Source organism: Nicotiana tomentosiformis, chromosome 4, assembly GCF_000390325.3.
Source record: "Nicotiana tomentosiformis chromosome 4, ASM39032v3, whole genome shotgun sequence".
Lineage (NCBI taxonomy): Eukaryota > Viridiplantae > Streptophyta > Magnoliopsida > Solanales > Solanaceae > Nicotiana > Nicotiana tomentosiformis.
The window spans coordinates 91,038,504-91,053,836 of NC_090815.1; positions in this window are offsets into that span (position 1 = coordinate 91,038,504).

Below are 15,333 nucleotides of genomic sequence, written 5' to 3' on the forward strand. Positions count from 1 at the left end.
AGATAGCCTGGAGGATTGAGGGTGTACGTCAGCAGAGCCGAGTGCAGATTACGAGAGATAAGCGGTTCAGATACTCTGGAGAGTTCAGATGTGCTCCGTCCGGGGGCAGAGGTCAGTTCGTGAGGGGGCAGTCTAGCAGACCCCCATATCCAGCACCACCACCTCCTCAAGGTACTCCAGTACGACCTTATTTCAGTGCTGTACTAGAGAGTTCTTATCGCCCACCAGCTATTCAGGGTTCTTTCCGTGGGTATTCAGGTCCCCAAGGCCAGACACTTAGTCAGCAGCCCATCACACCGAAGAGTTGTTACGAGTGCGGGGATCCCAGTCACATACGGAGGTTTTGCCCTAGGCTTTGAGGTAGACCAGTACAGCATGGTCAGCAGCCTATGCTTACCAGACCAGTTGCTCCACCAGTAGTCCGACCACCGAGAGGCAGAGGACAGGTGGGTAGGGGCCGTCCTAGAGGTGGAGGTCAGTCAGGCGGAGGCCAGACAGTTGGCGCTCCAGCTCGGTTCTATGCTTTTTCGGCTAGACCAGATGCAGAGGCCTCAGATGCCGTGATTACAGGTATTATTTCTGTTTGTGGCAAAGATGCCTCAGTATTATTTGATCCAGGATCTACGTATTCATATGTGTTATCTCTATTTGCTCCATTCCTGGGTGTTTCTCGTGAGTCCTTGAGTACTCCTATTTATGTGTCCACTCATGTGGGCGATTCTGTTGTTGTGAACAGGATCTACCGGTCCTGTAATATTACATTCTGTGGTTATGAAACTAGAGCAGATCTCCTATTGCTTGAGATGACCAATTTTGAAATTATTCTGGGCATGGACTGGTTATCTCCATATCATGCTATTCTAGATTGTCATGCCAAGACTGTTACCTTGGCTATTCCGGCATTACCTAAGCTGGAGTGGAAGGGTTCGCTTGTTAGTTCATTTAATCGAGTTATTTCTTTTATAAAGGCTCAACACATGGTTGAGAAGGGTTGTTTGGCTTATCTAGCCTATCTCCGGGATACTAATGCAGAGACTCCGGCTATTGATTCAGTGCCTGTAGTTCGGGAGTTCCCCGATGTATTTCCATCAGATCTTCTAGGTATGTCACCTGATCGTGATATTGATTTCTGTATTGACTTGGCTTCAGATACCTAGCCTATATCTATCCCACCGTATCGCATGGCTCCGAAAGAATTGAAAAAATTGAAAGAACAACTTGAAGAGTTACTAGCCAAAGGGTTTGTCAGACCAAGTGTATCGCCTTGGGGTGCACCAGTATTATTTGTGAAAAAGAAGGATGGAACAATGTGGATGTGTATTGATTATCGCCAATTGAACAAAGTCACTATTAAGAACAAGTACCTGTTGCCGCGTATTGATGATCTATTTGACCAGTTGCAGGGTGCTAGTGTATTCTCTAAGATCGACTTGAGGTCGGGGTACCATCAGTTGAAGATTCGGGATTTGGATGTTCCGAAGACTGCTTTTCGGACTAGATATGGTCATTATGAGTTTCTGGTGATGTCCTTCGGTTTAACTAATGCCCCGGCAGCGTTTATGGATATGATGAATAGGGTATTCATGCCATATATTGATTCGTTTGTCATTGTCTTCATTGATGACATATTAATCTATTCGCGCAGTAAGGAGGAACATGAGCAGCATATGAGAGTAGTCATTCAGACATTGCGGGAACAAAAGCTATATGCTAAGTTCTCTAAATGTGAGTTTTGGCTAGAGTCTGTTGCATTTTTGGGACATATTGTATCGGGCGAAGGTATTAAAGTTGATCCCAAAAAGATTGAGGCAGTTCAGAATTGGCATCGTCCCACTTCGGCGACTGAGATCGGGAGTTTTCTGGGTTTAGCAGGTTATTATCGTCGGTTCGTGGAAGGTTTTTCATCTATTGCAACACCTTTGACCAAATTAACCCAGAAGGGTATTCAGTTCCGATGGTCCGATGATTGTGAGTCAAGCTTTCAGAAGCTCAAGACAGCACTGACTACAGCACCCGTGTTAGTGTTACCATCTAGTTCGGGAATATATACAATGTATTGCGATGTGTCATGTGTTGGCTTGGGTTGTGTACTGATGTAGGAAAGGCGAGTTATTGCATATGCTTCACGTCAGCTGAAGCCCCACGAGAAGAATTATCCAGTACATGATTTGGAGTTAGCTGCGATTGTTCACGCTCTAAAGATTTGGAGGCATTATCTTTATGGGGTGTCTTGTGAAGTTTACACTGATCATCGCAGTTTGCAGCATTTGTTCAAGCAGAGGGATCTAAATTTGAGGCAGCGCAGATGGCTGGAGTTAATAAAAGATTATGATATTACTATCCTGTATCATCCGGGCAAAGCAAATGTGGTTACAGATGCCTTGAGCAGGAAGGCGGAGAGTATGGGTAGTTTGGCTTTCATTTCAGCAGAGGAAAGGCCATTAGCCTCAGATATTCAATCCTTGGCTAACAAACTTGTGAGGCTGGATATTTCAGAGCCCAGTCGAGTTCGTGCATGTGTGGTGGCCCAATCTTCACTATTTGAGCAGATCAAGGCTCGCCAGTATGATGACCCATACTTGATGGTTCTTCATGAAATGGTACTACGAGGTGGTGCCAAGGAAGTTACTATTAGAGAGGATGGTGTTCTGCGACTCCAGGATCGTCTATGTGTTCCTAATGTGGATGGACTGAGGAAAAAGATCCTAGAAGAGGCACACAGTTCTCGGTATTCTATTCATCCAGGTGCTACTAAGATGTATCGTGACTTGAGGCAACATTATTAGTGGCGACGAATGAAAAAGGACATAGTTGAGTATGTATCTAGGTGTCTAAATTGCCAGCAAGTTAAATATGAGCACCAGAGGCCAGGTGGCCTACTTCAGCAGATGACTATACTAGAGTGAAAATGGGAACGAATTACTATGGACTTTGTAGTTGGGTTGCCGTGGACCTTGAGGAAGTTTGATGCAGTTTGGGTGATTGTTGACAGGTTGACTAAGTCGGCACATTTTATTCCTGTTGTGACTACGTATACTTCAGAGAGGTTGGCCCAGATTTATATTCAGGAGATAGTTCGGTTGCACGGTGTGCCAATTTCCATCATATCAGATAGAGGCCCTCAGTTTACTTCACATTTCTGGAGAGCAGTACAGAGTGAGTTGGGGACCCGTGTAGAGCTCAGCACAGCCTTTCATCCGCAGACCGATGGACAGTCAGAGAAGACAATTCAGATGTTGGAGGATATGCTCAGGGCATGTGTGATTGACTTTGGAGGTCAGTGGGATTGTTTCCTGCCTTTGGCCGAGTTTGCTTATAATAACAGTTACCAATCCAACATCGAGATTGCTCCATTTGAGGCTTTATATGGTCGGCGATGTCGTTCACCTATCGGATGGTTTGAGCCAGGTGAGGCTAAGTTATATGGTACTGATTTGGTAAGGGATGCCTTAGAAAAGGTAAAGTTGATTCAGGAGCGACTTCGTACAGCACAGTCCAGACAAAAGAGTTACGCGGATCAGAAAGCGCGTGATATATCATTTATGCTAAGTGAAAAAGTTCTCTTGAAGGTTTCGTTGATGAAGGAAATTTTGAGATTCGGGAAGAAGGGCAAGTTGACCCCAAGGTATATAGGCCCATTTGAGGTGTTGAAACAAGTTGGGGAGGTTGCTTATGAGTTTGCATTACCTCCCAGCCTATCGGGAGTTCATCCGGTTTTTTACGTATCTATGCTCCGGAAGTATCATGCCGACCTATCACATGTGTTAGACTTCAGCACAGTTCAACTAGATAATAGCTTGGGTTATGAAAAGGAGCCAATTGCCATTGTTGATAAACAGGTTCGCCAGTTGAGGTCCAAGAGGATTTCTGCAGTAAAATTCCAGTTGAGGGGCCAACCAGTCGAGGAAGCGACTTGGGAGGCCGAGGAAGACATGAGGAGTAGATATCCACACTTATTCAACACTCGAGGTACAATTCTAAACCCGTTCGAGGACGAACGTTTGTTTAAGAAGTGGAGAATGTAATGACCCAACCGGTCATTTTAACTTTTAGAACACCGTTCCCTAAAATAAAACTTCCCGTAGGTGCTTGTAATGATTTATGACTTGTGGGGATGGTTGGTTCGGGATTTGGAAGTGTTTGGGGTGAAACCGGAACACTTAGTTCCTTAAGTTGGCCTTAAAGTGCTAAGTTTGACTTCGGTTAACTTTTTGAGAAAACGACCCCAGAATAGAATTTTGATGATTCCAATAGCTCCGTATGGTGATTTTGGACTTAGGAGCATGTTCGGAATTTTATTTGGAAGTCCGTAGTTAAATTAGGCTTGAAATGGCTAAACATAAGAATTTAAGTTTAGAAGTTTGACTGATGAGTTGACTTTTTGATACCAGAGTCGGAATCCAGTTCCAAAAATTTTCATAGCTCCATTATGTAATTTATGACTTGTGTGTAAAATTTGAGGTCAATCGGAGTTGATTTGATAGGTTCTGACATCGAATGTAGAAGTTGAAAACTCTTAGTTTCATTAAGCTTGATTTGGGGTATGATTCATGGTTTTAGCATTGTTTGATGTGATTTAGAGGTTCGACTAAGTTCGTATGATATTTTAGGACTTGTTGGTATACTTGGTTGAGGTCCCGAGGGCCTCGGGTGAGTTTCGGATGGTTAACGGATCAAAAGTTGGACTTAAAAAGCTGCTGCAATTTTCCCTTCTGCTGTATATTCTGGGCTATGATCGAGCCCCAGATCGAACCCAGATATCGAGCCCACGATCGAAGCCTGAGTCGAAGTCAGGGATGAGGCTTAGTATCAAAGCCACGATCGAAGGCAAGGCTCGAAGGCCATGATCGAAGGCAAGGCTCGAGGGCCAGGATCAAGACCCAAGATCGAACTTGATCGAGGCCATGACCATGTCCCAAGCTCGAGGCCTGATCGAGGCCATGACCAGCTCCCAAGATCGAGCTCCTTGATCAAGCTCCCAAGATCGAGCTCCCTGAGATCGAGCTCCCGAGATCGAGCTCCCCTGATCGAGCTCCTTGATCGAACTAGACAGAGCTGTAAGTTATAAAAACAGAGGACATTCCCATTTGCCATTTTTGACGAACTTGAGCTTGAGCAGAGGCGACTTTTGTCAGATTTTCAAGGGAAAAATATTGGGGTAAGTGATTCTAACTCGGATTTGGTCTACATATACAAGTATATAATTGTTTTCACCATGAATTAGTGTTTTGAGATTTAAATTTGGAAATTTTTTAGAAATCTCATAGAAACGAATTTTTGAGATTTCGGTATCGATTCAGAGTCGGATTTGAGTGAAACTGGTATGGTTGGACTCGTAATTGAATGGGTTATCGGAATTCGTAACTTTTGCTGGATTCCGAGACATGGGCCCCACGGACGAATTTTTAATTAATTTCGGAATTTTTATTAAAAATGTAGTATTTTCTTATAGAATTGATTCCTATAATTTTTAGTGATTGTATCGAATTATTTTGGATAGATTCGAGCCAGACAGAGTTGGATAATCGTGGAAAAGGCCTTATAGTGGATTAATTGGAGCAAGATGAGGTAAGTCTCTTGTCTAATCTTGTGAGGAAAAATTACCCCATAGGGATTAAATTGAATAATTGTTGCTAATTGCGGAGGCTACGTATGCACGAGGTGACGAGAGTCCGTACGTAGCTACTATTAATGGTAAAGTTCGGGTAGTTTAAGACTCAAAGCATGAATTACTTGTGTGAATTGTATTCTTTATTAATTAAAATAATTGATGTATATATTGTGAATTGTTATGAAAAGTAGAAAAATATGAAATTTTCATATGCTTAATTTTTGTTTAAATCAATTAATTGTTAAAAGAAATTGTTCTCCTCCCAAATTCATCTTATAATAAATATACTCTCCTTCCGGAGGCACATAAGAAAATGTCCTCCTTTCTTGTGGAGCGGGCCGAACGCCTCGGCAGGATAGATGCATCTATGGATCGCGCCGCACGTCCCTCGGCAGTGTACACAACACTCTGGATCTGTTTTTATAACTTACAGCTATGTCCAGTTCGATCAAGGAGCTCGATCAGGGGAGCTCGATCTCGGGAGCTCGATCTTGGGAGCTGGTCATGGCCTCAATCAGGCCTCGAGCCTGGGACATGGTCATGGCCTCGATCAAGTTCGATCTTGGGTCTTGATCCTGGCTCTCGAGCCTTGCGTTCGATCATGGCCCTCGAGCCTTGCCTTCGATCGTGGCTTTGATACTGAGCCTCCTACCTGACTTCGACTCAGGCCTCGATCGTGGGCTCGATATCTGGGTTCGATCTGGGGCTCGATCATAGCCTAGAATATACAGCATAAGGGAAAATTGCAGCAGCTTTTTAAGTCCAACTTTTGATCCGTTAACCATCCGAAACTCACCCGAGGCCCTCCGGACCTCAACCAAATATATCAAAAAGTCCTAAAACATCATACGAACTTAGTCGAACCTCTAAATCACATCAAACAACGCTAAAATCATGAATCATACCCCAATTCAAGCTTAATGAAACAAAAAGTTTTCAACTTCTACATTCGATGTCGGAACCTATCAAATCAACTCCGATTGACCTCAAATTTTACACACAAGTCATAAATTACATAACAGAGCTATAAAAATTTTTGGAACTGGATTCCGGCTCTGGTATCTAAAAGTCAACTCATCGGTCAAACTTCCAAACTTAAATTCTTATTTTTAGCCATTTAAAGCCTAATTTAACTACGGACTTCCAAATAAAATTCCGAACATGCTCCTAAGTCCAAAATCACCATACGGAGCTGTTGGAATCATCAAAATTCTATTCCAGGGTCGTTTTCTCAAAATGTTGACCGAAGTCAAACTTAGCACTTTAAGGCCAACTTAAGGAACCAAGTGTTCCGGTTTCACCCCAAACACTTCCAAATCCCAAACCAACCATCCCCGCAAGTCATAAATCATTACAAGAACCTACGGGAAGTTTTATTTTAGGGAACGGAGTTCTAAAAGTTAAAATGATCGGTTGGGTCATTACAATAAACATTGCTAAAAATCCATGTCAGCACAAGAGAACCAAGCACATTGACATTAGACATCACTTTCTCAGAGACAATGTTGAAAAGTGGAATATCTCAATTAACTTTTGTAAAATTAAAGATCAAATTGTTGATATTTTTACTAAAGCTCTGAGTAGGGATCACTTTGAAAGGAGTAGACAAGAATTAGGTCTAATCAAATCTTCCCACTAAGTTGAATCCTAGTGATTGTCTAGAAAAGGCATAATAATATATACATAACTAAGTACAATGTATTTGATTCATCTTTGTGCTTGTATTAAGCTCACACGCTTGCTTGGAAAATCTTGCTGATAACTGTGTTGTATGATACTAATATGAAGTGTTGAGGCTTTATTGGAAAAACAAATAAGGAGTTGCTAAGGAGTTGGTACTTTGACTCAAGTACATGCCATACTGTCTTAAGTCACTAGGACTTTATATCCTAAAATTATTGCTATACTCAAACTTCTAATTCCCTTGTCATCACTTCTAATCGTCCTCTAGTCAAAGAGTAAGGGGAGATCCTAGTGTAATTAGAGATCAATTACTCCTGAAATTCTAACAGTCAAAGTAATAGTTATAAGAGTCCCGTTAGAACTCAAATTCGGTCACCTTCTCTATTCCAGTCAAACCAGGAGTAACGCCTTTAAAAGGCTCTTATGATTAGCTTCTCAGACCTCATTGTTTCTCTCAAACCCTAAGCAAGAATCAAAAACAATTATCAAGAACTAGTTCTCTCTTTCTCTCCTTCGAGTCCCTCATCTGATCAACATGCCTAAAGCCAGTCAAACACCCTCTAAAGCTAAATCATCAACTAAGGCTGAAGCAAAACCCAAAATCATGAAGCCCAAATCAAAGAAAAATGCCAAGCCATCAAGATAACCTACACTTGTTCCTTCTCCTTTGATATCCTACACTATACCTACATCATCATCCCCGGTTCCTACTGTTCATGTTGTTCCCATCATTCCCACCTCCATTGTATCCCCTCCTCAAAAAATAACTACCCATGCACCTGAGCTTCCTGCGAAAAATACCTCTAAGTCAACAAATATCAAAGCCACTCCAAGAAAATCGGTCAAGAAAGTGCCTGATACTACTATGCAAGATGACACTGTAGCCAAGGAATCTGTGGTTTAGGGGGAATCAGTGCCAGTTACTACTGATCAGGTACAACATCCTCCTTCCAAATTAGATATTTTTGTGTCTGTTATAGATGTTGCACCCCTACATACTCTCCTACCCTCGAGTGAGAAGCCACCAGTGGATAAATTTACTGTAGAAAAGGGTGCAAGGGATCTGGGGAAGGAGGTAGATACAACGGCTGTAGAGCCTGTGGTTGAGGGGGAAAGAAGTAAAGAACCTGTGCAAAAGGAGGCTTCTGATGGTCTTTCTTATAGTTGGACTGGGAATGAGGAAGATGATGGGGGTGAAAAAGAAGAAGAAGTTGTGAACAGTCATGAGGAACACGATGCTCAAAATATAGCCAATGAAGAAGAAGAGAGTGAGAATAAGGGAGCGTCTGGAGATGAGAAGGAGAGTGATACAGAGTATAAGGCAGGAGAACAAGCTAATGATTCTGCAAAAGAAGAAAATCATAGTGAAGAAGAGGAGGTTTCTGAAAGTGGGGGTGAGGATCAAGAAAAAGTAAGTGAGAGTGAATGAGGTAATGAAGAGAGTGAGGAAGGAGAAGTGAATGTGAGTGAGGAATCTGAAGGTTTCATGACAATTGGAAACACTGTCATAGCCCCTTCAGAAGAAACTGGTGAAGAGACAAGGGCTCAAGAATTTGGGTCTCTGTTAACTCCTTTCACTGGAGCTAAAGAAGTTAGCAGTGATGAAGATGATGTGCCACTATCAGAGGCTAGGAAGAAATCCAGGAGGACCCATGTTAAAACTATAAAGACAGCAGTCTCAACAAGGAAATGAGTGGTTCCTCCTGCCAGAACTCCTCTCACAAGGAGTAAAAGAAAGGCTATTGATGCACAAATCATTAAGGAGTCTAGAAGTGCAAAGAAGCCAAAGAATAAGGTTTCAATTATGGAACTTATTGTTGAGGTGGATGGAGAAGATGAGTTCGACTCTGCCTTGCCAGCAAAGTCTGCTACACCAAAGAAAAAGGGTGCCAAAAGTCACCAAACCTGCTACCTCTTCTGCAATGGCTAGTAGGGGTAAGACAAGAAAGAATGTCCCAGATGCAGTTGATCGACTCAGTGAGTTCAGGAACAGAAAAGTGCTAAATAGGAAGATTCTTGCGAACACTGATAAGAAGAAGATGACTCAACTGGTTGAAAAACTTGAGCTTCATGGGTGGCAGCACATGTTTGTTAAAGCTTTCCCCCCCTCCCCCCACCCAATATGTGTTCCTGCTGTGGTGGGGTTCTATGCAAATTTCACATTTGATGGGAAGGTAGTCAAAAGTAAGGTAGGGGATTTGACATGGAGTTTGATGCTGAGGAGTTGGGGATGCTTTTGAATATCTCTTCCCTGGGATTTGATAATTACTTAAAGAAGAAGTGGACGGCCATAGTCAATGATGTTGACACTAGAATTGTGGCCACTAGGAAGTTCTCCCAAAAGTTTGAACTAGATGCTCCCTAGAAAGTGTACAAGAATGATATGACTCCCTTCTACAAATTATTGTTTTAGTTTGTGAATTCATGCATTCTTTAGAGGTCTGAGAGAAGGCATGAAGCTACTCTACTGGACATGGCTTTGATGGAGTTTCTTGACACTGGTCGACCTATAAATATTCCTAGCCTGATGATTCAGCACATGGCAAGAGCTGTAGATACTTCCAAACCCAAGCATGTTATGCCGTATGATTTCATGTTAACTGAGTTGTTTAACAAGCTCAACATTGCCTTACCTGAGCTTAAGTTTGGAAACCACAATGACGTTTTGGATGTTGTTACCCTCAAGTAGTGTGGGTATAAGGATATCAAGGCTAGAGGACCCACATGATCTACTATTCTACCTGGGAGCAGTATGGTTGCAGAGCTCAGCAAGAGGTTAGAGTTGGCTGTTGAAGAGAATGCCAAGCTTCGTGAAGACAATAATGAGCTGAGAAAGAAAATAAAGAAACTCAGGGAAGAGCTCAGAAGATATAGGGATTCTCATGCTCAACAGATTGCCACCCTTGTGAAAGCTTTGACCCCCTTTGCTTCTCACCCATAAACCTGTTCCTTCCCAGTGTCCTTAGTTCTTTTGCTATTCCAGTGATGCCTTATCTTTTGTTCCTTTTCGTCTTAATCTAAGTAGTTTGCAATATGTTTAGTTTATTTTATTCTAATGATATAGACAAGGCCCTGGGCTTCTTTTTTCACTACTTAATGTCTCCTATTGCTCTACTTTAGTGCTTTGTACTATATTGGATCATCAGCCTAGTCTATTTGCCTTTTCTTAAGCTTGTGTTGTCACTTGTTTGGCCTTGAATCTTACATTATATGTGCTTAATGTCTAATATTTTTTTTATGTGTTTTCAATGTTGCCAAAAGGAGGAAGATAAGGTTGGAAGGTTGTGGGCTGTGAACATACATGTTTGTCAATAGTATTTGTTGTGATTATCTAGTTCTTTGATGTGATTACCTAGTTCTGTTGTGTACAAAGTTTGTCATCATCAAAAAGGGGGAATTTGCTGAGTAGTGAAGTTTTGATGATTTAAAAAGTATAAATAAATATTCAAAGAACCAGATCCTCAACGTAGCTGCTTAACTGTTCTGAAGAACCAGCTCCTCAAGAGAAAGAATCAGTTCCTCATGATTGATACTTGTACGTCTGTACAAGATAGTAACTTTATCTCAAAGTTACCCAGGTCCGAGTTTGGTAGAAGATGACTGCTATAAGTGATAAGGGTCGTTGCTCAAGAAGATACAGATAATTCAGTCATAGACAAAAGTCCCAAAGCTTGTGAAATCCTTGGAACAATAGGAGTCCTATCAAAGAGGAAGCTGACTATGAATAGGACTCCTAGAAGATCTCAAGCTGAGTTTTAAATAGGATCGACTTTGGACTTCTGAACTATCCTTTTACACATCAACTAAAGAATCATTAGTCGTTTACTTGTGTTGAGTACTTGCCTTGTATTCTTCCTGAGTCAGTCCGATGAATGTGTTTTAGAAAATTGAGTTGTAATCAAGTGTCATAAATAATTAGTGAGTTAGAGTGGGTATTTTGCTTTACAAGTTAGAGTAACTTGTGAATCAAATAGGAGTGGTAGGAGTACTAGAGAGTATTTAATTACAGTCTTGTGATCGATACATTTTAAATTGTTGTGTTCATTTTATTACTTGTTTACTTTACGCTTAAGGAACACGGTAAAGAACCAAATTCGTTAGTAATCCATACGAGCACTCAAACTAATAGATAGGAAGAACATGAGACGTTTTTAAATATAGCAAAAGAGATTGGGTCTTAGTTTTTTTCACAAACCTAATCAACTCTATAAGATACAAAAATTAAACTTATGGTCATTCTTCAAAGAAAAAGAAAATCATCCTAATCTCATTGAAAATCACCATCAACTCATAGGTAGTCCTCCATATACTAATGAACGAAAATACTCATACTCATACCATTGCAAGTCTCTTTTGAATGATCTGCCACGTTTATAGAGAAGTTAATCAAGTGACATGTATATATATTACACAAGCTGGGCTAGTTATGAAAGATTTGCTCATTATTGTTCAATGTTCTATCAAGAACTTTTCTCAGAAGTTAAAAACAAATTTTTATCCTAAGACTAGCTGTTTATGGGAGATTGTACAGTAAGGACATATTGATGCAATGGGTGCATAATATCTAACTCAACTTGCCCTCCGTGTAACTTAGAAGCTGAGAGTGTATCACATATATGTTGGGCTAGTGAAAAAGTCCTACATTGGTAGCTGAAAAGATTGAAAGCCTATATAAAGTGTAGGGATCTCTTAATAGTATGAGGCCTTTTGAGAAAAATCGTGCGGGCTTGGCCCAAAGCAGATAATATCACACCATGTTAAGAGTATCTTTGGGCCATTTTAGCCCAAAACAACTAGTATCAGAGCCAAGATTCAGCGGGACGAGTATTACTTTCCCTTACAAGCTTGAATACGTGCACACAAGAAGAAGCTAGTTGTGCTCTTCGCTTGCCACAAATATTCTAACAATGTGGGCAGCACACAGTGAATTTCGGAAATTGACACGTGGATCGTGGTAATCGGCCACGTGGAACTTTGTTCGAGGGGGAGACCCGTGTATCGTGGTAGTGGGCCACGTGAAACTTAGTTCGAGGGGGAGATTGTTGAGTGTGTGAAAGAAGTCCCACATTAGTAGCTGAAAAGATTGGGAGTCTATATATAAGGTGTGAGGATCTCTTAATGGCGTGAGGCTTTTTGAGGAAAATCGTGATATCACACTATATTAAGAGTATCTTTGGGCCGTTTTAATCCAATAATATGTTCTTTCAATAAGTGTAATATCTGTTGGGATTCGGCAGAATTTTGCAATGGTAATATATCTCCAGGCAACCAATATGATGGAATGAGGAGTTGTCTTGAGCTTTAGCTAATTTTATTGACAACAATAGCAATACTCAAATTTATAAAATGTCATTTGCAGCTGTATTTACTACATTTGGCAGAAAAGGAACCAAAACATATTTCAAACAAGCAAGGGAGCATCATCAAGTTGATAGTGCAGAAAATATTTTATATAAGAGGCATGAAACCACACTTGTCAAGGAATCTGAGTAGCCTGAACTTCTACCCTTAAGCAATAGATAAAACTGATTGTGATTGCTGAGGAGAGTAGCCTTGTCAGTATAACATGATAGATAGAGAGCTGAAGATGTAGCGACCCGGCCGGTCGTTTTAAGTATTACAGCCCCGTTCCCCCATTTACTGCTCAATTTATGCTTTACAGTCGTTTTAAGACTTACCGGGGTAGTTGGTTCGGGTTCGGAGGGAATTTGTAGTGAAATAAGACACTTAGTCTCATAATTAAAAATTTTAAGTTAGAAAAGTTGACAAGATGTGGACTTATGTGTAAAGGACCTCGAATTTGAATTTTGATGATTCCAATAGCTCTGTATGGTAATTTTGGACTTAGAAGCGTGTCCGAAAAATTATTTGGAGGCATGTAGTAGAATTAGGCTTGAAATGGCAAAAGATGAATTTTAGGGAAGATTGACCGGGGAGTTGAATTTTTGATATCTGGGTCGGAATCCGATTTTGGAAATTGGAATAGCTTCGTTATGTTAATTATGACTTGTGTGCAAAATTTAAGGTCAATCAGACTTGATTCGATAGGTTTCGACATCGAATGTAAAAGTTAGAATTTTTTTAGTTTCATTAAGCTCGAATTGGGGCATGATTCATAGTTTTAGCATTGTTTGATGTGATTTGAGGTTTCGACTAAGTTCGTATGATGTTTTAGGACTTGTTGGTATATTTGGTTGAGGTCCCGAGGGGCTCGGGTGAGTTTTGGGGTGGTTTCGGACCATTTCTAGGCCATTCTTAGTTGATATTTTTTGGCCACAGAGGTATGCATCGCGATCGCGGACAAATGGTCGCGATCGCGAAGAGCAATTTTGTTGTTTGGGCACTGTGAATCGCGATCGCGGAAGCCTTTTCGCGATCGCGTAGAGGAAAATCCTGCTGCATTGACCTGACTTTGGAAGCTTATATCTCGTAATCTATAAGGAATTTGGAAATGATATAAAAATAAAAGTTGTAGACCTTTATGTCTAGTTTTCAGAAAGTTAAACCATTTGTCATTTGGAGTTATGTAAAAAAAGTTATGATAGATACACTATAGGCTATCTGGGAAGAGTTTGGAAATCTCTGTTGCACAGGGCTGACTTTGGAAGCTTATATCTCGCAATTTATAAGGAATTGGGAGATGAGCAACAAATAAAAGTTATAGCCCTTGGTGTCTAAATTTTATAAGGTTAAACCAATTGTAATTTGGAGTTATGTACAAACAGTTATGACCATTATACTAGAGGTTGTCTGGAAGAGGTGGGCACTTATTCTTCGCGATCGCGAAGCATTGTCCGCGATCGCGAAAGGAAATATTTGGGCTGAGAAAAGTTGTGTTTCGCGATCGCGAATGGTAAATACCTGGGCAGTAGCTATATTTCGAGGTTTCAGCCATTTTTAACATATTTGGAGCTATGGAGCTCGGATTGAAGCGATTTTTGAGGTAATTTTCACCATATGGATTGGGGTAAGTGTTCTATATCTGAAAGTGCTTATACTTCATGATTATATGGTTATATTCATCATTTATTTCGGATTTAAATGGAAGAAATCAAGATTTTTGCAAAATCTTTCAAAAACAAAAATTTAATATTTGGAGGTCGAGTTGTTATCGGAATTTGATAAAATTGGTATGGTTGAACTCGTATCGGCATGCGTGTTCGGATTTTGTATTTTTTATCGGGTTCCGATACGTGGGCCCCACGGACAATTTTTGAGCTAAATTTCGGATTTTTATGAAATAATTAGTATTTTCTTATGGAATTAATTCCAATAAATTTTATTGACTGAATCAAATTGATTGTGGCTAGATTCGAGGCGTTTGGATGCCAATTCACAAGGCAAAGGCATAACGGAGTAAAGAATTACACGGTTTGAGATAAGTAACACTTCTAAACTTGGTTCTAAGGGTATGAATCCCCGAATTTGATATGATATAAATTATTTGGAGGTGACGCACACTATAAGTGACGAGTATGTGGATGTGCACCATATAAATTGTGTCTTGAATAAATCTTGTGCAGTTGTAAGATTAATGAATCATGTTATTATATGAACATTCTCCACGTGTTAGAGAAATTGAGCTGAGGCACCTATTAAAGATTATGTTTAGGCTACGTGCCAATATTTTGGGACCCATGGGGTCGTGTTGATGTTGAATTAATTGTTCAAAAATATACATTTCACACTCAGTAATATTTGTCCATTGTGAGGATATTTATGGGATTGAGCTGCGCGACGCAGCAAGCCATAATGGCTTTATACATTATTATTATTATATGGATCGAGGTTGCCCGCTTGCAGCAGGCCTTATAAGCTTTACTATTTTATGGATCGGGGCGCCCGTTTGCAGCATGCCTTATAGGTTTTGTTATTATACGGATCGGGACTGCCCGCTTGCAGTAGGCCATATAGGCTTTATATCATGCTTGGGTTGAAGGAGCCCCACCGGAATCTGTACACACCCCTAGTGAGCGTAGATGATTATATATATTCGGGATGGACTTCCCAGGGCATGGACTTGCCTTACTTACGATGAT